The 27,615-nt window shown below is 39.0% G+C and overlaps 1 protein-coding gene across 9 annotated transcripts in view; it reads left to right on the top strand.

Moving 5' to 3' along the window:
* The first annotated feature begins 336 nt into the window (after positions 1-336).
* Positions 337-27,615, top strand: part of NCOA6 (nuclear receptor coactivator 6) — a 104,364-nt gene continuing 77,085 nt past the window's right edge. For 4 of the 9 annotated variants that reach the window (XM_045980355.1, XM_045980354.1, XM_045980353.1 and 1 more), the window contains exons 1-2: positions 337-562; positions 19,319-19,395. The gene's annotated coding sequence lies outside the window, so the exon portion shown is untranslated. Of the gene's footprint in view, positions 563-3,207; positions 3,227-5,822; positions 5,999-19,318; positions 19,396-21,497; positions 21,706-27,615 lie in introns of those variants that run through there. The other 5 variants (XM_045980348.1, XM_045980347.1, XM_045980350.1 and 2 more) reach the window with 5 other exon arrangements.

Genomic DNA, 27,615 nt, shown 5'->3' with positions numbered 1-27,615 from the left:
TTTATCACTATTAACGTTATTAGACACTACGTGTCAGGCACTGTGCCAAGTGCTTTCCACGTCTTCCCTCATTTCGTCTCTGCAAACACTACTATTATCCCCATATTTCAGATACGTACACTGAGCCTTCAGAGGGCTCCTATAGGGCCGTGCACACACTCCGAAGAGGAGCCAAGAGCTACTAATGATATTATAGCTCCAGAGACGGAGACTCTCCCAAAATCCACACTAAGATCTCCCCCCAAATGAGCGGGCGCGCGCTCCGCCTCGCGCTCTCGGAGACGTTTGGCCACGTGATCAGGGCCTGCCCCCGCCCGCCCCGCCCCCTCCCGCGCTCCCACCCTCTCTCCCTCCCTCCCCCTCCCTCCCCGGCCCGGTCCGGCCCATCCCCCTCCCCACCGGCTCCCTGAGGCCCTGCCGGGTCGGGCTGCGGGCGGCCGGGCGACGGCCGGACTGACGGACGCACGCGAGGACTGACTGACGGACACACGGAGGGCGGCGGGCACGCACGGCCCGGGCCGCTGCTCCAAGGCCCGCCCGGGAGGGCTGGGGCCGCGCTCAGGTGAGGTGACGGCGACGCGGGCCCGTAAGGGGTGGGCCCGCCGGGCGTCTGGGGTCCCGGCCCCGCTGGCTCCGCGGGAAGGAGGCACCGCCCGGGCCCGGCGCGGGAAAATGGCGCCGGCCGGCTGTGGAACACGGCTCCTGTGCGGGCCCGGCCCGGAGCCGCCCCGCCCGCCGCGCTCGTGTCCCCGTCGCCATGTTGGGGAGCGGGCCCCGGGCCTGCGGGCGGGGGTGCTGGAGGGAGCGGGGGCCGGCTGGGGTTAGGGAGGGTGCGAGACGCGGGGTCTGGGGCGCTGAGGGAGTGCAGGGCCGGCCGGGGTCTGCACAGGGTGGCGCTCCAGGCCCGAGGAACCGGCGGGAGCCGACCGTAGGGTCGTGGTCGGGGGTCGATAAGGGACACTGAGTCCAAACGGAACTGGGGTCACGGTCCGTGAGACTGGAGGCCAGGACTGGAGTTTGGTTAGGCTATTCGTGTTCAGGACCCCAGGGCAGTCAGGACCCAGAGGGCGTGGGGTCTAAGCTCAGGCTGTCAGAGCCGAGACAGTTCTTTGTGGGGGGTGGGGGGTGGGGGGAGGCTATTGATTAGAAATATTAGAAATGGGGGCCCCTTGGATGCAGGCGCGAGTATCAGATTGGGCAGTTCTCAGAGTCGCGGCGCTGAATTGCAAAGCCTTATAATTCCGCAGAGACTGAGGGCGTATGTTCCCCTAGCATATTCTACTCCCTCTTGGGAAGAGCAACAGAAAATAGGAAGACTTTGATGAGAAAGTGGGAAAAGAGGGACCGAGGTTTGGGTGCCGGAGCTGGCCAGCAAATGGGGTGTATGGAGTGGAACTGGTTGGCAAGAAGAAAGAGCCTCCATCAACTTAGGGAGTTTGTGTGTATCTTTAAAAGGAGGGACTGGGCTGTTTGTGGGCGGTGACCCAAGGTGTCTTCCCAGTTAGGGGACAGCCCACTGTTTTAATAGCGGGGTCACCTGGGGAGGTCATCAGAAAGGCGTTTTTGAAGCCGGTAAGAATGGTGAAGAGAAATGAAAGTGTAAAAACTACAAGGGTCTTAGAGATCATGTAACAATTTCAGATCATGTAGTGATTTTAGCTGAGACATAGAAAGATAAAGATGATTCCTCAAGATCTCACAAGTTCCTGGCCAAGGAGGTCCTCTGCCTCCTCATTCAACACACTGCCTTAGAGGAATTTGTTAGCTGTGAGAAAAGTGTTAAGGTGAGCTCTGCAGCATATATCAATGAACTGTTAATCTCTTTTGTTTTGGTAATTGGTTTGTCAGTAGAAAAACTGAAGGGGGATACCAAAAAAGTGCAGGTAACCAGCTATTGGATCATTTCCAGCCTACCTCCATTTGTGCAAAGAAGTTATCTTCAGGACCCTCTTGACTTCTAACTTTCTAGAGTTTTAGGAGATGCTCCTTCTGTTTTAAGTGTTTACTGTACAGCAAGGAGACACAGAAAGCCAAAAAAGATAACTGTGAACAATGAATGGTACACACCCAGGATCTCTATCATGATCAAACTTCAGTTAAAAGTTTGATCAAGGTAGTGAAGAGTTCCGGGCGCCCGGGTGGCTCAGTGGGTTAAAGCCTCAGCTTTCAGCTCTGGTCACCATCTCAGGGTCCTGGGAGGCTCTTTGCTCAGCAGGGAGCCAGCTTCTCCCTCCCCCTCTGCCTGCCTCTCTACCTACTTGTGATCTCTCTCACTCTCTGTCAAATAAATAAATAAAATCTTAAAAAAAAATAGGGAAGAGTGCAAAGTTCATATGGGTTATGGAAGAATTCTGAGGGAAACTATGCAAATCAATCATGAAATGGTAGTTCCAGGGCTCCCATAAAAGCAACAAGGACTTTCAACAAAAGGTTATGAAGATGCCCATAGCAAGTAAGATTTTCTGTATATGTTCGGTGCCTATATACCGTACACATGTATATAAGGCATCAAGATTCATTTGTTCTGGGATAATGCAGGAAGGCCTTTGTGCAGTGGGCCCCTCTGGCATCTAGTGAAGCTTCTCAGAAAAATAGTAACCCCTCTCAGAATAACATTTTTAATTGAGTAAAACAAAATACCGTGTTATAGAGAAAACCATTATATTGAAATACCAAAATATACAAATTATAAAATAGCAATATAGATACTTTATCAATACATTAAGAAATCAGATCTAGTGATAGGTCTGATACAGTTTTAAACACATGAACATAAGTAATACTTTTAGATATCAGTAACAACTGTAATATGATGTAAAGATATCTGTGATAACTGTGACAGTCACAGATAACCACCGATACTAGAGTGGTTTGTTGTATATAACTCATATTTGAAGAAAATGGTAACTTTATCATTTAGAGGTTAGTGAATATAAAGAGATAGTTTTGTTCTGGTTTTTTCCTATCCAAGTTCATAGACCCCTCTGAATTCTTTTTTTTTCTTTTTTAAAAGATTTTATTTTATTTATTTGACAGAGAGATCACAAGTAGGCAGAGAGGCAGGCAGAGAGAGAGGAGGAAGCAGGCTCCCGGCAGAGCAGAGAGCCCAACGCGGGGCTCCATCTCATCATGACTTGAGCCGAAGGCAGTAGCTTAATCCACTGAGCCACCCAGGCGCCCCAACCCCTCTGAATTCTATCTGTGGATTTCCATCTGTGAACCCCAGGTTAAGAAATCCTACTTCTACCACTAAGCATGTCTTCCATTCAGCGGATATTTACTGTGTGCTAAGATATGTCAAGCATTATGCCGGGCTGTGAGGATTCAAAGGTCTTTAAGACAGGGTCTTTTCACATTAGATATTCAGTCTCATGAGAGAAATGAGCATATTAACAATGATATTTCACGATGAATACCAAAGCAGTATCAAAGGTTGAAAAAACACAGAAGTGGGCACAACTCAGGTCTAGGAGTCAGGGAGGGTTTTGTGAAAGGGTGATATTTGAGACATGTCCTGAAAGGTGGAGGAGTTTGCCAGATGGAGAGTTGGAGAAAAGTGCTTTACAGGTAAAGGCATGCACTTTCAGGAGATACAGTTGAATGTGGCGGGAGCATAATATGTGTGCGGAAAAAGTGGTCAGAGATGAGATGGAACTATTGTTCAGAACCTGGCTGCGAAGGACTTTGCTAAGGAGTTTGGACTGAATCTTTAGCTGATAGGGACGCATTCATGCTGTCCAAAGAAGACGAGTATATGATTTGGTTTAATTTTTAGGAAATAAATGAATGTTCTTTGAATGGAGGGTGGACTGGAGAGCAGGGATGGAGTAATGAAGGCCTAGTCAAGACAGAGGCTGTGAGCTTTGAACAAGTTAGAATTTTCAGGTGTTGATAATTGACATTGCATGTGGTAAGAGAAAAGGAATATTTTAGATTATTGATTTGGGATGGTGGCTGTCATAGAAGTTATAAAAAGGGTGAAAGGAAAATGAAGCGATAATTGTCACAAATCAGGGAGAAGTTTTTTGGGTTAGAGTAATAGACTTGGAAACCATTGCAAAGCTGTCAAGCATGGTGTAGTTTTCACTTAAGGAAATCAGAGGTAAGTGTCAGCAGATATAAAAAGCAGGGAAAGGGGTGCCTGGTTGGCTCAGTAGATTAAGAGATTAAACATCTGCCTTCGGCTCCGGTCATGATCTCAGGGTCCTGGGATCGTGCCCCATGTCAGCTCCCTGCTCAGTGGGAGTCTGCTTCTCCCTCTTCCCCTGCTTGTGCTCACTCTCACTTTCTCTCTCTCTCTCAAATAAATAAAATCTTTAAAAAAAGAAAATTTCCAATTAAATAAAAAGCAGGGGAAGTAGGGAATGTAGAAAAATTACAGCTATCTGTGTCAGAGGTCAGCAAACTCTGGGTCATGTCAAATTTGGTCTACCACCTATTCAGTTAAAAAAAGTTTTATTGCAACATAGGCACAGTTACTCATTTATGTATTGTCTTTAGCTGCTTTCACACCACCAATGGCAGAGTTGAGTAGTTTTAGAGAGAAGATATACAGTTCACAAAGCTGAAAATATTTACTCTCTGGCCCTTTACTAAAGATGCTTGCCAATCTGATCAGTGTCTGAGGATTAGATGTTCAGCGTCTGATTTGCCATCTAGTTCCTATAAAATGGAGAATAAGCATCTTGGCTTTGTCCTTTTGGCTGGGTCCTCCATGCTCTGTGTATCTGCAGTATGACATAGAGCCCTGAATATTTTATATTGGTCAGCGATGCCAGGGTCTGTTCTGGGGTCTGCTGTGTGGCAGCTGTGGGAGTGACAGGTTTTCGCAGCTTAGACTTTTTTTGGGGGCCATTTTTCTGTTGAGTTGTCTTTTTCAAAAGATGTCCTTATGTTTTCTGATTTGTAATCAATCCTTTGTTGGTTATGTGTGTTATAGATATAATTTCCCAGGTTGTTCATCTTTAAATCTCTTTTTCTCTTGCTAAAAGAAGTTGTGGATTTTAACAAAGTCAAATCTATCAGTCTTTTCCTCCCCCAAGATTTTGCAATTATTCTTATCTTCTTGAATCTCTACTATTCTGCCTTTGATATTTAGATCTCTAATTAATATGTCATTTGAGGTATGGTCCAGTTTCAATTTTTTCGTGTGTATAACCAATCATCCCAGCACCATTTATTGAAAGGCACTTTGTTTTCAAATTATGTGCTCTTTTGGTGGAGTCTGACTAGGGTCCTAATTCTAGCTCTGCTGCTTGCTAATTATGTGACCTTGGACAACTGTGGAACCTCTTTGTGGCTCAGGTTCCTTGGCTTTTATTTTATGTATGTATGTATGACTATATGTATTATGTACCTGTGTATGTATGTATGTAGTTAGCTTGCCAGCCAGCCCCACATGGGACTTGAACTCACCACTGCAAGATCAAGAGTCGCATGCTCTACCTATTGAGACAACCAGATGTCCCAGTTTTCCTCAGCTTTTAAAATAAGGATAATAGTATTTATCTCATAGGGTTGTGAGGAGTAAGTGAGTTAATTCATGTAACATGTTGAACAGTGTGGCACCTAGGAGATGCTGAATGCTGTTAGCTTATATTTAGCACTATTTTTCATTTCCGATATCCAGCACCTGTCACAGTGTAGGGGCTCGACATACTTAACACAATTGTCTGTTTAATTTGGTTTTCAGATCAAAACAGAATGGTTGCGAGAGGTGAACTGAGTGTTACAGGAGGTGCTACCAGTTGCTGCAGTTTTAGCTGCTGCTTCAGACTTGCTGCTGGAATGGAACTCCTCTTACTCCATCACTTCTTTTGCAGAGAACTTCTGTAACAGAGGCTGCAAACCAGCAGTCTGTGGTTGGGTTTGACCTGCAGACACGTTTTGTTTGGCTCAAATGTCCACAGATTTCTGACTTACCTTGAAAATTTGGAAGATCTATCAACACCAAACTCATATCCTCTCATAGCAACAGAGTAAAAGCTAAAGCTTTTAGGTATGATGGGTGTTTGTTTCCTACTTTCCTGTTTTGCTCATTTACTTTTATTACTCTGTAGGCATTTGATTTTCTGGTTCTTTTTTTTTTTTTTAAAGATTTTATTTATTTGTTTGACAGAGAGAGATCACAAGTAGGCAGAGAGGCAGGCAGAGAGAGTGAGAGGGAAGCAGGCTCCCTGCCGAGCAGAGAGCCCAATGCGGGACTCGATCCCAGGACCCTGAGATCATGACCTGAGCCGAAGGCAGCAGCTTAAACCACTGAGCCACCCAGGCGCCCCTGATTTTCTGGTTCTTACTTCACTGAGGTTTTAAATATTATTTCTTCGAACCCAATAAATGATATGTTGGGATAAGGGTCAGATTGGCAGAAATTGACAGAAGAGTTTGTGGGCAAGTAAAAACCAAAGGCTTTTTCTAAGGATGGTCATTCTTGATCATAATGAGTAAAATGATAATTGAAATCAAAAGATGAGATTAATTAATTAATTTCAAATCATTGATTATTTAGGCATCTACTATGTGCTGGGTACATTAGAAATTACCACATTGGTGGTAGAAAAGAAAACTAGCTGCCAGCTTTATGAAACATTTCTGAAGAGATCTTTTTAATTGTGATGTGGAGCTGTTTTCCAAGAGAATGGTTGGATGAGAGGAGGGAAAAACAGGAATTCATTCATTTGTGAAACATTTATTGAGCCCTACCATGTGTATTAGGCTAGAATTCCCCAGAATACAAAGATGATTCTAGTTAAAGTGTCATGTGGGATAGAGGTAATGTGTTACGGAGCTGGAATATCAGAGAATGGTACCTGAAAGAGGTGGCCTTTAGTGGAGCTGCCAAGAATGGTGTAGAGATGTGTATTTAGGAAATAGTAAAGAGTCCAGTTTGGCCACAGAACAGGATTTTTACAGGGCTGTGGTTGGAGGTCAGGCTGGAAATGGAGATTGAACAACAATAGCAATAATGATAGTAGTAGCTCCATTTTTTGCATGTTTACTATTTGCCAGATAACTTCCCAAGCATTTTATTTTTTATTTCTTTATTTATTTGACACAGAGATAGTGAGTGAGGGAGCACAAGCAGGGGGAGTAGTAGAAGGAGAAGCAGGCTTCCTGCTGAGCAGGGCTCAATCCCCGGGCTCAATCCCGGGACACTGGGATCATGACCTGAGCCAAAGGCAGACACTTAACAATTGAGCCACCCAGGCATCCCTTTCCAAGCATTTAGTTAGTATTTCTTTTAATCCTCACAACAACCCTGTGAGATAGGGCACTAATTTTTATACCTTTTTACAGATAAACTAAGGAAAAGAGCTAACATTTGCTGGGGAAAGAATTTGAGTCCATGCAGTCTAATTCCAAGGCCTGTGTTAGTTTCTGTATGCTATACAAGTGAATCAGGGAAGGCTTTGAATCCTTTTCAGTTCTGGGCTGGGAAGTTTGGACTTGATCGACTAAGTAATGGGAGTCATCAAAAGTTTTTAGCCATACAGTGACATAATGAGATCTGTACCTTAAGAAAGTAAGCCTGCTAGTGAATGTAGGAACAGCATGAGGAGAAAGAAGAAATGTGGAACTAGTTTACTCTTGTCCTCCTCCCTAGATTTAGTGCTCCTTCAAAACTGACCCTGTGTCTGTTTGACCCTCTCTTCCTTCAGCTCCATTATCTACCTATTGTGTTGTCTGGAACATTTATTTTAAAAAATGTAATCTTTTTCTATGTCACTTTATACTAAAAAGGACTTGAAGTGGCTGCCTAGGAGCTCAGTATTTGCTAATCATTAATAATCATTAATAAATCATTATTAAATAAATCATTAGTAATCATTAATAAATGACTAGAGGTATAGGTAGATGTGTACATTAAGGGAGTATTGTGGCTTTCTTGGAGGGAGTAACATAGCCCTAGAATTTGGTGAAATGAAGGGGAAATGAAGATATGATGGTCAAAGCTTATAAACTTCCAGTTGTAAGATGAATAATTTCTGGGGATCTAGAGTACAGGATGGTGACTATAGATAACAATAGTGTATTAAAGACTAGAAAGTTGCTGAAAGAGCAGATTAGATCTTAAATGTTCTTGCTACATACCCAAAAAGAAAAAAAAGTAATTATATGAAGTGATGGATGTGTTAACTAAATTTGTTGTGGTAATTTTGCAGTGTATATGTGTATCCATCTCATTGTACACTTTAAACTAACAAAATGCTGTATGCTGATTATATCTCAGTAAAGCCGGGGAAAAAATCTTCGTCGTTAATAATATTAATGATCACCAAATTCGGAGGACATTCATACTTTAAATAGATATGTAAGTTTGTATTTAACATTAACCAGCTACAGCCATCACCCCTGCCCTCTCCCAACCCAACACACACAGAAAGACAACAAAAGCTCCCATTAACTGGCACTTTTACCAGTATTGAACCTGTTGGATATTAGCTCTATAATACCATTTTGTGTATTTTCTAAAGACCAGACAGCAGCAGTTTCTCACAGGAAGAAATAGTTGCAAATTTGTGAATCAGATCCTGTTTTGGATTTTACAGAAGGAAATTGTCCATTAGATTAAGTCTCTTGTAATTTTAAATATTATGTGAAAGTAAGACTGTGTCCCTACTATAAAATACAGACTTAAAAAGTTCAAACACGGGGCACCTGGGTGGCTCAGTCAGTTAAGCATCTGCCTTCGTCTCAGGTCATGATCCCGGGGTCCTGGGATCAAGTCCCCCATCGGGCTCCCTGCTCAGTGGGGAGCCTGCTTCCCCCTCTCCCTCTGCCTGCCTCTCTGCCTACTCATGCTCTTTCTCCCTCTGTCAAATAAATAAATAAAATCTTAAGAAAGAAAAAAGTTCAAACACTTGGAGAAATCAAAGACATTGTGGTTAACCACCAAATGCTAGTATAGGTGAAAAGATTTTAGGTATACCAACATTTGACTAGACTTAATAAGAGACCAATCAATAGACCCAAATAATGGATTTGTTAAATAAGTATTCTTTCCCATTGTGGATATTAAGTATAATATAAGCAGTATGTGCATCTACATGTATGCACATATCTGTGTGAAATACATTGGTATACCTGGTATAAGTCTGAATCTAGGAATGCTTCCTAAAAAGAATGAACCTTCAGCTGAGTTCTTTTAGATTGTATTCAACTCTTTAGTATGTGTGGAGATGACTCATTCAGAAGCATTGCAATCAGAATAATTAAGTGTGGAGGAAAATGTGATTATGATAGTATATATTGACTGCCTACCAGTGTTGAGGGGTATATCCAGTTGGTGAGTAATTAGTTTCTGCCTTCCAGGAAACTAATTCATCTGGGAAAGTGGTAAGAACATAAATGAAAAGGGGTGGGGGGAGCATAAATGTTTTAAATGTGCTATAAATGCAATGGAAATTAGAGAGAGTTCTACTACCAGTTGGAGGATCAGGGGAGGCTTCATGGAAATGCTTGTATATTTCCTAGGGCTGCTATAATGAACTACCACAAGCTGGGTGACTTAAAACAACAAAAATTTATTCTCTTACAGTTATTGACATTGGAACCTGAATTCAGGGTGTCAGCAGGGCCATGTTCTCTCTGAGACTTGGGGTAGAATCCTTTTTTGCCTCTTTCTAGCTTCTATCAGTTCTTGATGTTTCTTTTCTTCTTCTTCTTCTTCTTCTTTTTTTTTAAAGATTTTCATTTATTTATTTGAGAGAGAGAGAGAGAATGAGCAGGGCGAGGGTCAGAGGGACAAGCAGACTCCCTGCTATGTGGGGGCATTGGGGGGAGATGAAGCCAGAGTAGTTTGTTGGGGCCTTAGATGCCAGATCAAGGACACTCAAATGTTGCTGAGTGGGTAGTATGTGGGAACAGGATGGCACTGCAGAATTTTGAAATAGAGTGGGTAACTGATTCAAGCTTTGGATAGCTAATTCAAGCTTTTTTTTTTTTTTTAAAGATTTTATTTATTTATTTGACAGACAGAGATCTCAAGTAGGCAGAGAGGCAGGCAGAGAGAGAGGAGTAAGCAGGCTCCCCGCTGAGCGGAGAGCCCAGTGCGGGGCTCGATCCCAGGACCCTGGGATCATGACCTGAGCCGAAGGCAGAGGATCTAACCCACTGAACCACCCAGGCGCCCCGCTAATTCAAACTTTAAGGAGATTCTGTAACCTAGTGATCATGGATAAGTAGACACCCGGAAGAAAAACAGATGGTTGTTGATTGAACACGCTGAGCCTCCCTCATTTGCCAATGCCTGTAACTTTTCACCAGGACAGTCAGGGAATCCCTCTTATGTAAAAAGCAGCACTTGCAAAAACACCACCACAACAAACTTTGAGGGTTCTTTAGCCTCTTGGTCTGTCATCCATGGACATTAAGATACATCAGCTTTTTAGGATCTCTATTCAGAAGCCTATCCATGGATTTCAGTATTAATAGTCATGTTGCTCTTCATTTTTTTTCAAATTTTTCTTCAAAATTGCCTCTTGATTTTTCTCAGAACTCTTTTTGTATTTCTGTATCTTTTCTAAATAGCTGACTAATCAAAAGAATTGAGAAAGATTGTGTACTGTCCAAGCCAATGCTACACTTTTTTTCTGTGTCCTTAAAAAAAAATTTTTTTTTTTTTTTAAATTTTACATAGGCTCCATGTCTAGTATGGGGCTTGAACTCACAGCCTTGAGATCAAAAACTGCATGTTCCACCAACTAAACCAGCCAGGTGCCCCTTTTCTTCGTCCTTTTTTTTTTTTTTTTTCTTTTTTTTTTTCCATTTTATTTATTTTTTCAGCATAACAGTATTCATTGTTTTTGCACAACACCCAGTGCTCCATGCAAAACGTGCCCTCCCTATTACCCACCACCTGTTCCCCCAACCTCCCACCCCTGACCCTTCAAAACCCTCAGGTTGTTTTTCAGAGTCCATAGTCTCTTATGGTTCACCTTCTTCGTCCTTTTAATAATAGTTATGTTGACTTTTGTCCACAATAGGACTTTATTCAAATTGTGAATGCCCATTCAAACTGTGGTCAACAGTAGAGCTCAGGTGCTTTTTCTTATTTGTCTCTAGGAAGTTCTTCCTGATTGTGTATTTGCATTGTTCATATATTCTCTAAGAACATGTGTTCTCATGAAATTTTTAAAATTGTGTTTAAATATTACAAACAAAAATTTTTCTAGTCATTAGCATATGGATACAGTCTTTACAAGTTTAATTCATACAGTTTTTTTTTAATAGTTTTTTCATTTGGCAATATATTGAGGTACTTTTCCACATGTTTATATACTTACTTTTATTGGATACATAATAACCAAAGTTTAAGTACTCTCTGTTTATTTGGCATTTGGGTGATTTCCATTTTGTTTTTATTTTTGGTTTGCAATTCTCAATTATACTGCTGTAACATGTTATTATAAAGGTTTTTTCCCTCAATTTATTTCTTAGAATATAGTCTCTAAAACGATACAGTTTGGTTTGAGGATAATCACTTTTTAGCTATTTTGTCAGCTTATTCTTTAGAATAACTACCAGTTTATATTGCCACTAGCCACTAGTTATTATTGGATTTTGTATATTTTTTCTTCCGGTATAATATGTGGATTTTAAAAAATATTTTAAATATTTTATTATGAAAAATTTCAAATATATGAAACAACTCCTAAAACTGTAGAATAAAATCCCTTCTACCCACCACCTATATTTAATGTATAGTCATATGCTTAACAAAATACTTATTATGTTAAATCTTTTAAAAATAAAGACATCATGAAACGAAGCCTTTAAACATTTTAGCATGCATCTCTTTCAGATACATTCTTCTGCATAATCACAATACTGTTGTCACACCTAGCAAATTATCAGTAATTCCTTGATATTATCTAACATTAAGTCTGTATTTAAGTTTCCCTCACTGTCTCCAAAATGACTTTTATAGCTGACTTATTCAAGTAGAATCAAATTTAAAGACCATGTATTGTATTTGCATGTTATTATTTATGTAGTCGTAGTCTTTTAAAAATCTGGAACAGTTCTCAGTCCTTGTCGGCTTTCTTACCTTCTAAAATTGTTTTCATGGGCATTGATTTGTTAAGACTAGAGCAGTTTTAATGTCCTACATTCTGGATTCATCTGATATTTTCTTAGTGATATTTATTCCTTTTTTACTTATATCTGCCTAAACTGGAAGGTTTGAAGACTTGATTAGATTCTAGCTGAACATTTTGGCAAAAATACTTAAATATTCCTCACATTACCTCATATCACAGGTGCACAGATGTCTAGTTGTCCCACTATTAATGATAACTTTGATCACAGGTTTAAGGTTGTGAGAGATCTGTTGTGAAGTTGTATTTTTTTCTTCTCTGACTAGCAAATATATTTTTTACTTTTATTAAGATGAGTATTTTTTAAATCTTCTTTGAGCTAGTTTTTCATATAATTTGACCATTTGTTCAGTGTAGATTTGGTATTTTCCTTTTTGCATAGTGTGTTTAAAAATTTTATTTAGTGTAACAGATAGTGAGTTGTTACAATAGATAAATTTCAAGTTTTAAAATATAGCTGAAATCCAATATAATTTAACCAAAAAAGATACAGATTGTAAATATATAATAGGGGACAATTCTTTGATGAGATTTTGTGATGAGACATGTTTCCTTTTTTAAAAAACATTCTAGGGGCGCCTGGGTGGCTCAGTGGATTAAAGCCTCTGCCTTTGGCTCAGGTCATGATCCCAGGGTCCTGGGATCTAGCCCCACATCAGGGTCTCTGCTCAGCAGGGAGCCTGCTTCCCTTCCTCTCTCTCTGCCTGCCTCTCTGCCTACTTGTGATCTCTGTCAAATAAATAAATAAAACCATAAAAAATAAAAAACATTCTAAGCAGAGAAACCTAAAAAACATAAGGCTCTTGTATCAACAATTTCATTTTTCTTTTTGAAATGGCGGTAAATCTCAAATTCATAAAAGTTGGATTTACATTTGTTTTACATACCCACCCAAAAAGCACCCAGAATGTATTTTATTTCTTTGAGTGTTTCATCTGCTTGCTTTTATATACTCATTTTTTAAAAAGAGATATTTATTTATTTATTTGATAGAGATCACAAGTAGGCAGAGAGGCAGGCAGAGAGAGAAGAAGGGAAGCAGGCTCCCTGCTGAGCGGAGAGCCAGATTGATTTGGGGCTTGATCCCAGGACCCTGGGATCATGACCTGAGCTGAAGGCAGAGGCTTTAACCCACTGAGCCACCCAGGTGCCTCTATATACCCATTTTTTAAATCAATTTTAACTAATTCCTTTTTCTGTCATTCCTATTACAGATTTTTTTTTCTTATTCCATTTCTTTTCTGTTATCAATTAAGTAGGATTTTCCTTCCGAACCACAAAAGCAAGATAGGCATATTAAAACTATTTGAGCATCATCTGAAGTACATGAAGAAGCCAATCCTCTCCTCTTCTCTAGTTCCTGTCTTCCAACCTACCTAAGTATAATAGCCTAGTGTGGTTCTTTCATATTTTTCTCTATAGTCTTAGAAATAAATTACATACTGATTCATTTTCTCTCTTACAAGATTATCATGATGCCATACACATTATTCTACAAATTCTGGGTTTTTTACTTTATAGAATATACATTTCATTCTGTGTCATTAAACAGATATCTAATTTATTTTTTTCTAGCTACATAATGTTTCATTTATGTAGGTTTCTTTTTTTTTTTTTAAGATTTTATTTATTAGAGAGAGAGAGAGTGAGAGAGAGCATGAGAGGGGAGAAGGTGAGAGGGAGAAGCAGGCTCCCCGCGGAGCTGGGAGCCGGTTGTGTGACTGTATCCCAGGACTCTATCCCGAACTCTAGGATCATGACCTGAGCTGAAGGCAGTGGCTTACGCAACTGAGCCACTCAGGTGCCCCATTTATGTAGGTTTCTGAAGGAGCATCAAGTTTTTTCTAATTTTATTTTCTCCATCACAAACAGTGGATATCCTTGTGCATATATCTTTAAGAAATGGAGTTTTTACTTCTGTAGGATAAATCCCCAAATATGGGGTAGTGAGCTTATAATGTAAGTATTATGAACTTCCAGGTTATTTTCCATAAAGGTTGTAATTCTTATTCCCACTTGCAGTGGATAACAGTTACCTTTTTAGTTTTTGCCAATCCGCTGAGAAGAGTTTTCTTATTTTTATTTTCATTTCCTGGACCATTAATAAGTTGTATGCATTTACTGGACATTTGTATTCCCTATTCTGCAGATTGCCTTTACCAATTCTTTACTTATTTTTCTCTTGGGTTGTTAATTTTTTACTCTTTAATCAACTTGTAGGTGCTTTTGTGTATTTAGAATATTAATCCCTTTTTTGTCATATGGAACAAATATATTATTCTGAAAGTCTATCATATGGCTTTTGACTTTGCAGTTTCTTTTGACGTATAGACTATTTTGATTTTTACCTGATCATGTCTGTCAGTCTTTATTACTTCTGGGTTCATGTCTTGCTCATCATCACCCCACTAATGAATTTTTATTTTATTTCTATATTTTTGTTTTATTGTTACTCATTTTTTACCTTAATTTTGTTTTTCTCTTTTTTGCAGTTTGGGCAAATTTATTTATTTATTTATTTTAGTATAAATAAACTGTTTATCTTGCCATTGAATTTCGTTTTCTGATCAAAATATTCTTTTTATTGTTTGGCGATAGATTTTCTTGTTTTTTTAAGTAATCTCTTTTGAACTTTGAAGAAATACTTTTAAATTGTTCCAAGTCATTTTGAATCCTGCATCTTTGTTTGAAAATATTAGCAATAGTGTATTCACCTAACTACAGTCTTCCTGCAGGTTTCCTAAGTGGACTTATCTGGTTCATCAGTAATGATGAAAAGTAGCTATAGGATTTAAAAGCTGATCTTAGGACTTAAGTGTTTGATTTAAAAAGTGACAATTTTTTTGGGACGCCTGGGTGGCTCAGTTGGTTAAGCAGCTGCCTTCGGCTCAGGTCATGATCCCAGCGTCCTGGGATCGAGTCCCACATCGGGCTCCGTGCTCGGCGGGGAGCCTGCTTCTCTCTCTGTCTCTGCCTGCCACTCTGTCTGCCTGTGATCCCTCTCTCTCTCTCTCTGACAAATAAAAAAATAAAAAAATAAAAATCTTTAAAAAATAAAAAATAAAAAAATAATAAAAAAGGGACAATTTTTTTAAAAGATTTTATTTATTTATTAGAGAGAGAGAGCGAGCACAGGCAGACAGAGTTGCAGGCAGAGGCAGAGGGCGAAGCAGGCTTCCTGCTGAGCAAGGACCCCGATGTGGGACTCGATCCCAGGATGCTGGGATCATGACCTGAGCCTAAGGCAGCCGCTTAACCAACTGAGCCACCCAGGCGTCCCAAAAAATGACAATTTTTTTAAAAAGTGACAATTTTAAGAGCATAAAGCAAAAAAAGGAAAAGAGAGAAAGAAAAGCTTGATAACGCTGTCATTGTGAATATAAGACAATGGAGAAGAAGAAACACTGGTAAACTCTTAGAATGATAGCCTAGAGACTGCTGTAACCCAGATCTCATGATTTAACTGCGTTGGAAATTTAATGGAGAGAAAAAAAAAGCCATTGTGCTTTTTTTTTTTTTTTTTTTTTTTAAAGATTTTATTTATTTATTTGACAGATAGAGATCACAAGTAGGGAGAGAGGCAGGCAGAGAGAGAGAGAGGAGGAAGCAGGCTCCCTGCCAAGCAGAGAGCCCGATGCGGGGCTCGATCCCAGGACTCTGGGATCACGACCTGAGCGAAAGGCAGAGGCTTTAACCCACTGAGCCACCCAGGCGCCCCACCATTGTGCTTTTTAGAGAGATTTTATTTATTTGACAAAGAGAGAGAGAGCATAAGGAGGGGGAATGGGAGAGGGAGAAGTAGGCTTCCCACTGACTGGACTGGATCCCAGAACCGTGGGATCATGACCTGAGCTGAAGGCAGTTGCTTAACCAACTGAGCCATTGTTCTTTAAGTTGTCTTCCATCTTACGGTAAGACAATATTTATTATTATTAATTATACCATACTTTCCTAGTGCTTTTATTATTTTTATTAACATATAATACATTATTTGCCCCAGTGGTACAGGTCTGTGAATCATCAGGCTCAGACATTTCACAGCACTCACCATATCACATACCCTCCCCAGTGTCCATAACCCCCCCACCCTCTCCCTACCCCCCTCCCCCCAGCAACTGTCAGTTTGTTTTGTGAGATTAAGGGTCTCTTATGGTTTGTCTCCCTCCTGATCCCATCTTGTTTCTAGTGCTTTTAAAATGAATTCTTTTGTGAAGAAGTATCACATATGGAATGAAAGACTTCCTGCTAATAAGAAGCTTCAAATTATTCACTCAGACCTCAATTTTTTCATTAGGATATTAGACTAGATGATTGCCAAGGGCTCTGCTAATATTCTCAATTTATTTTAGGGAATTTTTTAGTAGTTCTATATTGTAGGATTTGATCAACTTTTCAATGTTATATGTATTTCATATATTTCAAGCATGGACTAAAAGACTGGTACTCCAAACCTGTATTATTATTATTATTATTTTTACTGTAGCTTTACACATGATCTTAGCCAAAAGGCCGAGAAGTGATACTATATCTTTATTAGGATTAAAAGAACAGTGGTGTTCATAATTAGAAAATGATGTATAAAGTTTTTATACATATATATAGTTTTTTCTGAATTTTACTTTATCCACTTTCATGGCATCTAACAATATGGGGAAAATCTCTTTGAACCTCTGACTTATTTTGTTGGTTTATATTGTGCTTAGTTAAATTAACTGCATTTGTGTTAGGATGAGTAGTTCTAGGAATCTCATAGTTCATGAATTTATCCTTTGTTTCTTATACTAAAATGTCAGAATTGAAATTTAAAAATTAATGTAATTGGGGCGCCTGGGTGGCTCAGTGGGTTAAAGCCTCTGCCTTCGGCTCAGGTCATGGTCTCAGGGTCTTGGGATCGAGCCCCACATCGGGCTGTCTGCTGAGTGGGGAGGCTGCTTCTCCCTCTCCCTCTGCCTGCCTCTCTGCCTACTTGTGATCTCTGCATGTCAAATAAATAAATAAAATCTTTAAAAAAATTAATGTAATTATTCCCTAATCCCTTAAATTGTCTATTATTCCTACCAGGAGCAAACCAGTTGTTGCTACAGGATTGAAATGCCAGTCTCTGACAGGCATTTTGTGGATCCTTTCAGAAGGATCTATGATTTAATTAGAGGTTTGCATAAATTTTCTCTTGGGAACCCTCAATTTAGGAACAGGAAGCATGTAATAGTTTTATAAGAGATTGATAAGGTGTAGGGAGGATGGGATTGGATCTTTAGTTGTGCCATGGCAAGTCATTTTGACAGTTCACATTTAACTGTTTATTCACTTTCTAAATGCCTTATAAATTATCCTGAAACTTTTAAGTCTATGTGGTTAAGAGGCCAACTTATTTTAAGTACTTTAAGTACTTAACTACTAAGTAATACTTCACTAGTACTTAGTAAGTACTAAATAATATCCAGATTTAGGCATTCATATAATTGTTACTTAAATTTCTCATTCTACAAAATTTTTGTTTCTAATATAGTAACTTCAGGAGCAAGAAAGTACCTGTCCTGCTTGGTACATAATAAGCAGTTGGTAAAAGGTAGTTGAACGAATGCATCCATTGAAAGTATTCAAATTCTGGATTAGAAATTATGAGGGACTTCTCTACACATAATTTGTAATTAAACAATAACTCATGGAGGTGCCTGGCTGGCTCAGTTGGTGGAGCATGTGGCTCTTGATCTCCGGGTTGTGAGTTCAAGCCCCACATGTTGGGTATAGAGATTACTTAAAAATAAAGTCTTTAAAAAAATAATAACTTACGGTCTGTAAGTTTGAAATGATTTCACTTGATCTTAGCCAAAAGGCCGAGAAGTGATTGAAATGATTTCAAAATATAAAATTAAAAACCCATGTAGGAGAGTCTCTTGGTAAAGTATTAAGGAAATTATTACTAGCCATCTTTTTTTTTTTTTTTTTAAGATTTTATGTTTAAGTGATCTCTGTACTCAACATAAGGCTTGAACTTAAAACCCCAAGATCAAGAGTCACGTGCTCTACTAACTGAGCCAGGCTGGCACTCCTATTACTAGCCATCTTTGAGAAGGAAAGGTTTTACACCCAGATAACAAATCTGGACGACTTATATTTGGCATAAGCTGAAGATATGCTTTTATTTATGAGGGAGAATCTAGAAGAATTCTGGGATTCTTATTTTACAAAGCTCTTTATTTAAAGTATAGTTGTCACACTAATGTGACTTTAGTTTCAGATGTACACCGTAGTGATTTGACAAGTCTGTTCATTGTGCTGAGTTCACCATAAGTGGCATCTCTCACCCTAAAACTCTATTAGAATATCATTGACTATATTCCTTAAGCTGTACCTTTCATCCCCATGACTTACTCATTACATAACTGGAAGCCTGGACCCACCTCCCACTCTTCACCCATTTTGCCCATTCCCCACCCCCATTACAAATCTATTTAAAACATTTGAATAGAGATACTCATTGGTTAAAGTGAAAGCAGATAGAATAATAATTAAATTAGGCTTTTTAAACTTCTTTATGTAGATGGTATAGCAGCTGCAATAGTGCACAGTTGTGAACATAGGACATCTGTATTTTCTGTTTGCTTGCTTGCTTGTTTTTTGCATTGTCATTTGTGATGAAAATTTTTTCAGAGTGTAAGTAGGAGAATAAATGTTAAATTAAAAAGTATATTATTATCAGTACATTTATAGTTTTACAACAGAAAGAGTAGGAAAGTGACAAGAAAGATTTAGTCTGTAGCTGACTATATAACATGATCTAGGGCAAATCATGTAACCTCTGTGCGACTCTTTCTGCTTCATACTTCATTGAAATCCTTCAGGATTTCTGCCCAAGACAGATTTATCTGTTTTTTAGTATTTGTTAACTAAAGTATAACACATACAACGCAAAGTACCCGAATGATACGGATAGTAAATTATAAAATGAACACACTTGTATAACGACTATTGATGTTTTTTAAAAAGCTTTCTTGATGATTATGAAAACTTTTTAAGAAACACTGGATTTGAGACTATGGGTAATCTCATGTTTTTTAACAAGCCTTTTAGAGTGAAATTAGCAGAAACAGTAGTAGAAAGAAGGAATTTGGCCAGTTACAAAAATTTACTTTGAATAGATTTATTTGGCTTATATATTTAGTCTTTTCTTCTGATGTTTCTCTTCTTCCTCTTTGCCCTTTTCCCTTTCTGTCTAGGTCCTGGATGGAATGGAGAGGGGTCCTACTGAACATCTATTATCTTTTCTGAGAGTGGTCAGAGAGTTCTTAAACAGGTCTGTTGTTTATATAGAATACAAATGCAATCTTGTTTTATTTAAAAAAATGATTCCAATTGATAAGAAAAGGATTGAATTAGATAGAAATAGAGTTTACTTTTTAAAAAGAAGGCATTTTGTTCTTAGTGTTCGTGGGGCATTTTAGTTTGATGACTGCATTTGACATGTAAATGGGACCCAGAGCAACTGAATTAAATGAGATCTGCCTATTAGAAAAGCAGTTTCTTTTTTTTTTTTTAAGATTTTATTTATTTATTTGTCAGAGAGAGAGACAGAGAGATCACAAGTAGGCAGAGAGGTAGGCAGAGGCAGAGGGAGAAGCAGGCTCCCTGCCGAGCAAGGAGCCCGATATGGGACTCGATCCCAGGATGCTAGGATCATGACCTGAGCCGAAGGCAGCCACTTAACCAACTGAGCCACCCAGGCGTCCCTAGAAAAGCAGTTTCTTAATAGAAAAGCAAGTGAGCCTTATCTTTTTCAGTTATGTTGAATATATGTAACATGGCAGAATTCTTTATTGGTTTCATGGAAAGTACTAAGAAAAGATTAAAAGGTGAATATCTTATTTGTCTATGACTCTGGAGGGGAATGAAGGCCTGAGTAAATCCAAGAAGGAAAACATATGGCCCTCTTTCTCATGTTTTCAGAATTTATAACATTGGGGAAAAAGGTACCTTGCAATCTCTGATTCAGAGAAAGACAAGTATATAGAGTTTTGGCATTGTTCCCTGCCCCCCATTCATCTATGTCTTACTCTGTCACCATGAATGAATTTTGTCATTATTCAATCAGATAAAAACCCTAGCTTAGTGACTTCCCAAACTTGTCTTCACCTTGGACTCACCTGTTGAACTTGGCAAATTATTGATGCCTTTGCCTCCCTTCCTTCCCTACTCCTCACTCCTTTGTGATTTAATTGGCCTGGGGGTGTGACAAGGGTGTCGGAACTTTTAAGAGGTCCCCAGGTGATTCTAAAGTACAATTTTGGGAACCACAACTTTAGCTAAAGCAGATCTGGCCACTATTGCAACTTGTGACTTTTTTTCCATAAATAAATAAGAACTCTGCGCTTTAGAAATAAGTCAGTCAGAGAAAGACAGTTATCATATGATCTCACTGCTATGCAGAATTTAAGAAACAAGGTAGAGGATTATAGGGGAAGAGAGGAAAAAATGAAACAAGATGAAACCAGAGAGGGAGGTAAACCATAAGAGACTCAATCTTAGGAAACAAATTGAGGGTTGCTGGAGGAAGGGGGTGGGGGGATGGGGTGGTTGGGTGATGGACATTGGGGAGGGTATGTGTTGTGGTCCACGCTGAGTATCATGTAAGGCTGACAAATGACAGACCTGTACCCCTGAAACAATACATTATATGTTAACTTAAAAAAAAAATCCGTGCTTTAAACCTAAATTCTTACTAGAATGTAAGCCCCATAAAAGCAGATACTGTGTCTATATTTTTTTTCATCATTGTGTCTTTAACATTTAGACACTGGCATATACTGCATGCCTGAATATTTGTTGAATGAGTGAATGAACCTGTCAGTCTCCAGTGAGGTGAGAGTATGCTTTTAGTGAATACTCCAGGGTTCTGAGAGAGTGGAGTGGAGAGACCAGCCTCTAGATAGAATCAGACTGCCTGGACTTTAATAATGGCTCTGTCACTTACTAGCAGTATGGTTATAAGCAGGTTACTTCTCTGTGCCTAAGTTCTCTCATTTGAAAAAAAAAGGGGGGGGCGGTAATAGAATCTGTTTCATGGGATTGTTGGGCATACTAATTGAGTTCATAATGCAAAGTGCTTAGAATGGTGCCTGATATATAATAGTGTTCTGTAAGTTGTAGCTACTGAAAAATTCAAAACACCCTGGATTCTCTGCCTTTTGGATAATTTATCTGTAGAATACTGTTTGAAGGCTAAGGCAGAATAATGGAAACAGTTGCATTAGATATAGTTAAGGTTTGACGAAGGTGTTGGGTTTTTTTTGTGTGTGTCAACTTAATGAGGTATAATTTACACACAGATTATCCATTTTATTATTTTTTTTACTTGCATCCATTTTTTTCTTTTTTCTTTTCTTTTTTTTTTCTTTTAAGATTTTACTTATCTATCTGACAGAAAGAGCACACAAGCAGGGGGAGCAGCAGGCAGAGGAAGAGGGAGAAGCAGCCTCCCCGATGAGGAGGGAACCCGTGAGTCCCTATCCCAGGATCCTGGGATCATGACCCGAGCCAAAGGCAGTAACTTAACCAACTGAGCCACCCAGGCACCCCCCGCATCGATTTTAAAGTGAAACATGTTTCGGTGGGTTTTGACAGATGTATGTATTAGTTTATACTGTTTATTATGAAATAACCACTACAACCAAGATACAGAAAATTTCCATCTCCCTGAAGTTTTCTTATACTCTTTTGCAGTCTGTCCATCCCAGCATGCCCACCAATATATTGCTTTGTACTTTCAAGAGTTCTAGAAATTCATACATTATGTTCTCTTTTGTGTCTAGTTTCTTTCCTTCAGCATAGTTTTGATATGTATCCATGTTGTTGCATCTATCAGTATTTCATTCTTTTTTTTTAAATGCCGAGTAGTATCTTGTTGTATGGATATAACGTGTTTATCCATTTATCTTTGATGGACATTTGGGTTGGTTCCAGATTGATGATCGTGAATAAAGCTGCTATAAGCATTTTTACACAAGTCTTTGTGTAGACATATTTTCATTTATTGTTGGGTAAATCCCTAGCAATAGAATTTCTGGGTTGTATGGTATATCTATCTTTTTAAGAAACTGCCAGTTTTATTAATTTTTTATTTTTTTAAATTATTTGACACAGAGAGAGATCACAAGTAGACCGAGAGTCAGGCAGTGGGGTGGGGGGGAGCAGGCTCCCTGCCAAGCAGAGAGCCTGATGCAGGGCTTAATCCCAAGACCCTGAGATCATGACCTGAGCTGAAGGCAGAGGCCCAACCTACTGAGCCACCCAGGCACCCCTGCCAAACAGTTTTAAAGGAGTGAATGTTCAGCAGGATATCTGTCCATTAGTTATCTATTGTCGCATATAACCAATTACCACAAATTTAATAGCTTAGAACAACACATATTTATGGTGGCAGAGTTTCCATCGGTCAGGAATCTGGGTATAGCTTAGGTGAACTCTCCGTGTTGGGGTCTCTCAGAGGTAGTAGTTAAGCTGTCAGGCAGGGCTGGAGTCTCATTTTCGTGCTTGAATGAGGAAGAAACTGCTTCTGAGATCATTTGGTTATTGGGAGAATTTACTTCCTCAAGGGATGTTGAATTAAGGGCCTTGGTTTCTCAGTGGCTATTAGCTGGAGGCTACTTACTGTCAGTTCCTTGCCATGTGGCTTCTCCAGTTTGGCATGCTGAGAAGGCAATAATTAAGGTCTTCTAGGGAAATGGAAGTCACCATCTTTTATAATCTAATCATGGAAGTGACATCCCATCATCAACATCTGTTGCTTATAAGCAAGTCACTAGGCTAGCCCACACTCATGGGGAGGAGATTACACAGGGATATGAATACTGGAATAAATTAGTGGCCATCTTAGAAATACTTCTCCCAAAGAAGGCATGGCTTAATGCCTGGCTAGCTCTAGATAGGACTGGGGGGAAAAGTAGCTTGTGAAATTTTCTTTACCTTTCCTTTATCAAACTGTATGCCTTTCTTCCTTCTGTCTTTCACATCAGCCTCTCCCCATTTCAAGAACAGAGACATTAAGGTCACACTCACAGTGAGATTTTTATCTTGGGTGTTCTTGTTTTTGAGAGATTCAACTAAGACCTCTTCCTGAATCGTTTAGTGTTTCTATATTATTACTTTTATTTATTTATTTATGTTTAAAGATTTTATTTATTTATTTGACAGACAGAGCACAAGTAGGCAGAGAGACAGGCAGAGAGAGAGGAGGGGAAGCAGGCTCCCTGCTGAGCAGAGAGCCTGATGCAGGGCTCGATCCCAGGACCCTGAGATCATGACCTGAGCCAAAGGCAGAGGCTTTAACCCACTGAGCCACCCAGGTGCCCCAGTGTTTATAAATTATTTTAAAAAAACATTTTATTATGGAAATAAAATAGAAATTGAGACAGATACAAAAGTAGAACACTATCATGAACCTCTATGTACTTTTACCCACCTTTAACAATTTGGTTTTTTTTTAAACCAATCTTTTATGTATAATTTACATATGATAAAATGCACTCATTTTATTTTGTATTTACTTTGTATTTTGTCAAATGTATGTATCCTACCAATCAAGCTATAGAACATTTTCACTTCAAGTTACCTTGTGCCCCTGTTTGATTAATTTCCACCCCAGTCCCAGGCCAAGAACCCATCTGGTTTCTATTGCTGTTCATTTTGCCTGTTCTAAAATGTCATAGAAATGTTTGGACTCTTTCGATAATCAGTAAGTTTTGAGATTCACCCATATTACACATGCCAGTAGTTCAGAGTCTTTCCATCCTTGGCACTATGGACATATTGGGCTGGATAATTTGTTTTTCAGACTACCATGTACCTCGTAGGATATTAGCATCCCTGACCTCTGTCCACTATATGCCAGTAGCACTCCCCTCCCCTTCTTTGATTGTAGCAATCAAAAATGTCTCCACATTGCCACCTGTTGGGGACAAAAATCCCCTTCTTTTACTGGTAGGTAATCCTTAAGATAGTTGCTCCTTTTTATTGTTGGGCAGTATTCCACTGTATGGGTGTACTACAATTTATCCATTACTAATTGATAGATATTTGGGCTGTGTCCAGTTTACTTTCAGTTTCAGGCTCATATGGATAAAGCTGTTAGTAACTTTCTTAAGAAGTCTTTGTATAGACATGTTTTTACTTATTTGGGATAAATATCTAGGAGTGAGATTGCTGGGTCCTCTGATAAGTAAGTGTTTAACTTTACAAGAAACTGCCAAATCGTTTGTACATTTTTATGTTCCCACTAGTATGAGAGTTCCAGTTGCTCTAGATCCTTGTCAACATTTGATATTATCATTCTTTTAATTTAAGCCATTATTTTAGGTATGTTATTTCTATGTAGCTTTAATTTCCATTTTCCTGATAACTGATGATGTTGAGCATCTTTTTATGTGCTTGTTGTAAAGTGTTCAAATCTTTTGCCTGTTTTTCATCGTGTTGTTTGTCTTATTATTGAGTTTCCTTTGTCTTTGCCCTTACGTGTGCATAAACATACACAGTTAAGGAATGCCTGGGTGGCTCAGTCATTAAGCATCTGCCTTCGGCTCAGGTCATGATGCCAGGATCTTGGGATCGAGTCCTGCATCAGGCTCCTTGCTCAGCAGGGAGCCGGCTTCTCCCTCTGCCTGCCACTCTCCCTTCTTGTGCACTGCCCCCCCCCCCCAACGAATAAATAAAATCTTTTAAAAATAAACATACACAATTAATAAAATTGAAATAATATAGTTTTATGTACTTTCGTATTTAAGACATTTAAAAGATTTCTCATGATGTTAAATATTTTTTTAAGATTTAAGCAGGCTCCCCACTGAGCAAAGAGCCTGATGCGGAACTCGATTCCAGGACCCCGGGATCATGACCTGAGCCAAAGGCAGATGCTTAACTGACTGAGCCACCCAGGCATCCCTCATGGTGTTAAATATTTCTAAAAAGATGAATGTTTATGGAGAAGCAATACCTGAGAGAGGGTCTTCACGAGAATTCCACTATGTTGGCACAATTTTCTTGAACTTGTCAGCCTCCAGAGGACTGGGAGAGATAAATTTCTGTTGTTTATAAGCCACCCAGTGTGTGGTACTTAGTTATAGCAGCTCAGACAGACTCGGACAATTGTGAAATGAGCATTTAATAAATTTTTTTCCAAATATTTGACCAGTTTGTCCCAAACTACAAAATTATCCTCCCCCACAAAGAAATGTGACACAGAATTCATCAATGAACAATCACAAGTAAGTAAAGAGTCACTAACAGCAACCCACAAAATGTAAGACAATATTTGCAATTCATATATCTGATAAGGGATTTGTAAATTATATCAAGAACTCAGTGTAACCAGAGAGAAGGAAAGAAGGACACTACATAATCATAAAGGGAACAATCCAACAAGATTGCATCAATGGATAGATCATCTAACCAGAAAACCAACAGGGAAACAGTGGCTCTGAATGACACATTGGACCAGATGGATCCAACGGATATATTCAGACTATTTCATCCTAAAACAGCCGAATATATAGTCTTTTCAATTGCACAAGGAACACTCTCCAAAACAGATGACATGTCAGGCCACAGAACAAGTCTCAACAAATTAAAAAATGTTGAAGTCATACAGTGCATCTTTTCTGATCACAATGCTATGAAACTAGAAATCAGTCATAAGAAAAAATTGTAGAAAGAACACAAATAATGGAGGTTAAATAACATGGTACTAAACGATGAATGGGTCCACCAAGATACCAAAGAGGAAATAAAAGAATACATGGAGAGAAATAAAAATGAAAATGCCAGAGTCCAAAGTCTTTGGGATGCAGCAAAAGCTGTTCTAAGAGGGAAGTTTATAACAATATAGGCCAGCTGCAAGAAGCAAGAAAAATCTAAAATAAGCAACCTAACCTTACCTCTGAAGGAGCTAGCAAAAGAACAAGTAAAACTCAGGGTGAGTAGGAGGAAGGAAATAATAAAGAATAAACAGAAATAAATGAAATAGAAACTGAAAAAACAATAAAACCAATTAACAAAGCAGAGCTGCCTCTTTGAAAAGAGCAACAAAATTGACAAACCTTTAGCCAGACTCATACAAAAGGAGAGAGAGAGAGAACTCAAATAAAATCAGAGATAAAAGAGGAGAAATAACTGACGCCACAGAAACACAAAGGATTATAAGAGAATATTATGAAAAATTATGAATTTTTATGAATTTATGAATTATGAATAAATTTCTAGAAACATAACCCCCCAAAACTGGATCAGGAAGAAATAGAAAATTTGAACAGAATGATTAACAGCAATGAAGTTGAATCAGTAATCAGATAACTCCTCCCAAAAGTCTAGGACCCAATGGCTTCACAGGTGAATTTTACTAAACATTTAAAGAAGAGTTAATACCTATTCTTCTCAAACTATTTGAAAACATATAAGAGGAAGAAAAACTTCCAAATTCATTCTATAAGGTCATCATTATCCTCACCCTAAAACCAGATAAAGACACCACAAAAAAAAGAGGCCAACTACGGGCCGATATCTCTGATGAACATAATGCAAAATCTTCTACAGAATATTAGCAGAGATGCCTGGATGGCTCAGTCAGAAGAGCATGTGACTCTTAATCTCAGGGTTGCAAGTTCAAACACCACTTTGGGTGTAGAGATTACTTAAAAATATATTAGCAAAAAAAATTAACAAACCAAATCCAACAATATATTTAAAGAATGATTCACTGTGGTTAAGTGAGATTTATTCCTGGGATGCAAGAGTGACTCAGTATTTGCAAATCAGTCAATGTGATACATCACATCAGTAAGAGAAATGATAATGATATATGATCTTTTCAGTAGATGCAGAAAAAGCGTTTGACAAAGTACAACATCCATTCTTGAAAAATACCTTCAACAAAGTGGGATTAGAGGAATTATACCTCAATATTATAAGGCCATATATGCAGCTAATTTCATAATGGTAAAACGGAGAGCTTTTCCCTTAAGATCAGGAATAAGACAAGGATGTCTTACCACTTTTATTCAGCGTAGTACTAGAAGTCCTAGCCACAGCAATCAGACAAGAAAAAGAAATAAAAGGCATCCATATTGGTAAGGAAGAAGTAAAACTGTCACTATTTGCAGATGTCATTATATATATATAGAAAACCCTGGGATACCTGGCTGCTCAGTCTGTAAAGCATGGGACTCATGCCCCATATTAGGTATGGAGCCTACTTAAAAAGAAACAAAAACAACCCCAAAGACTCCACCAAAAAATGACTAGAACAGATAAATGAGTTCAGTAAGATTGCAGGATATAAAATTAATATATGAGGGGCACCTGGGTGGCTGAGTGGATTAAACCTCTGCCTTCAGCTCAGGTCATGATCTCAGGGTCCTGGGATCGAGTCCCGCATCGGGCTCTCTGCTCAGCAGGAAGCCTGCTTCCTCCTCTCTCTCTGCTTGCCTCTCAGCCTACTTGTGATCTCAGTCTGTCAAATAAATTAAAAAAT

The sequence above is a fragment of the Meles meles genome, chromosome 16, assembly GCF_922984935.1.
Source record: "Meles meles chromosome 16, mMelMel3.1 paternal haplotype, whole genome shotgun sequence".
Classification (NCBI taxonomy): Eukaryota; Metazoa; Chordata; class Mammalia; order Carnivora; family Mustelidae; genus Meles; species Meles meles.
Note: the sequence above shows the minus strand (reverse complement) of the source record. Positions and strands in the feature narration are given on the sequence as shown.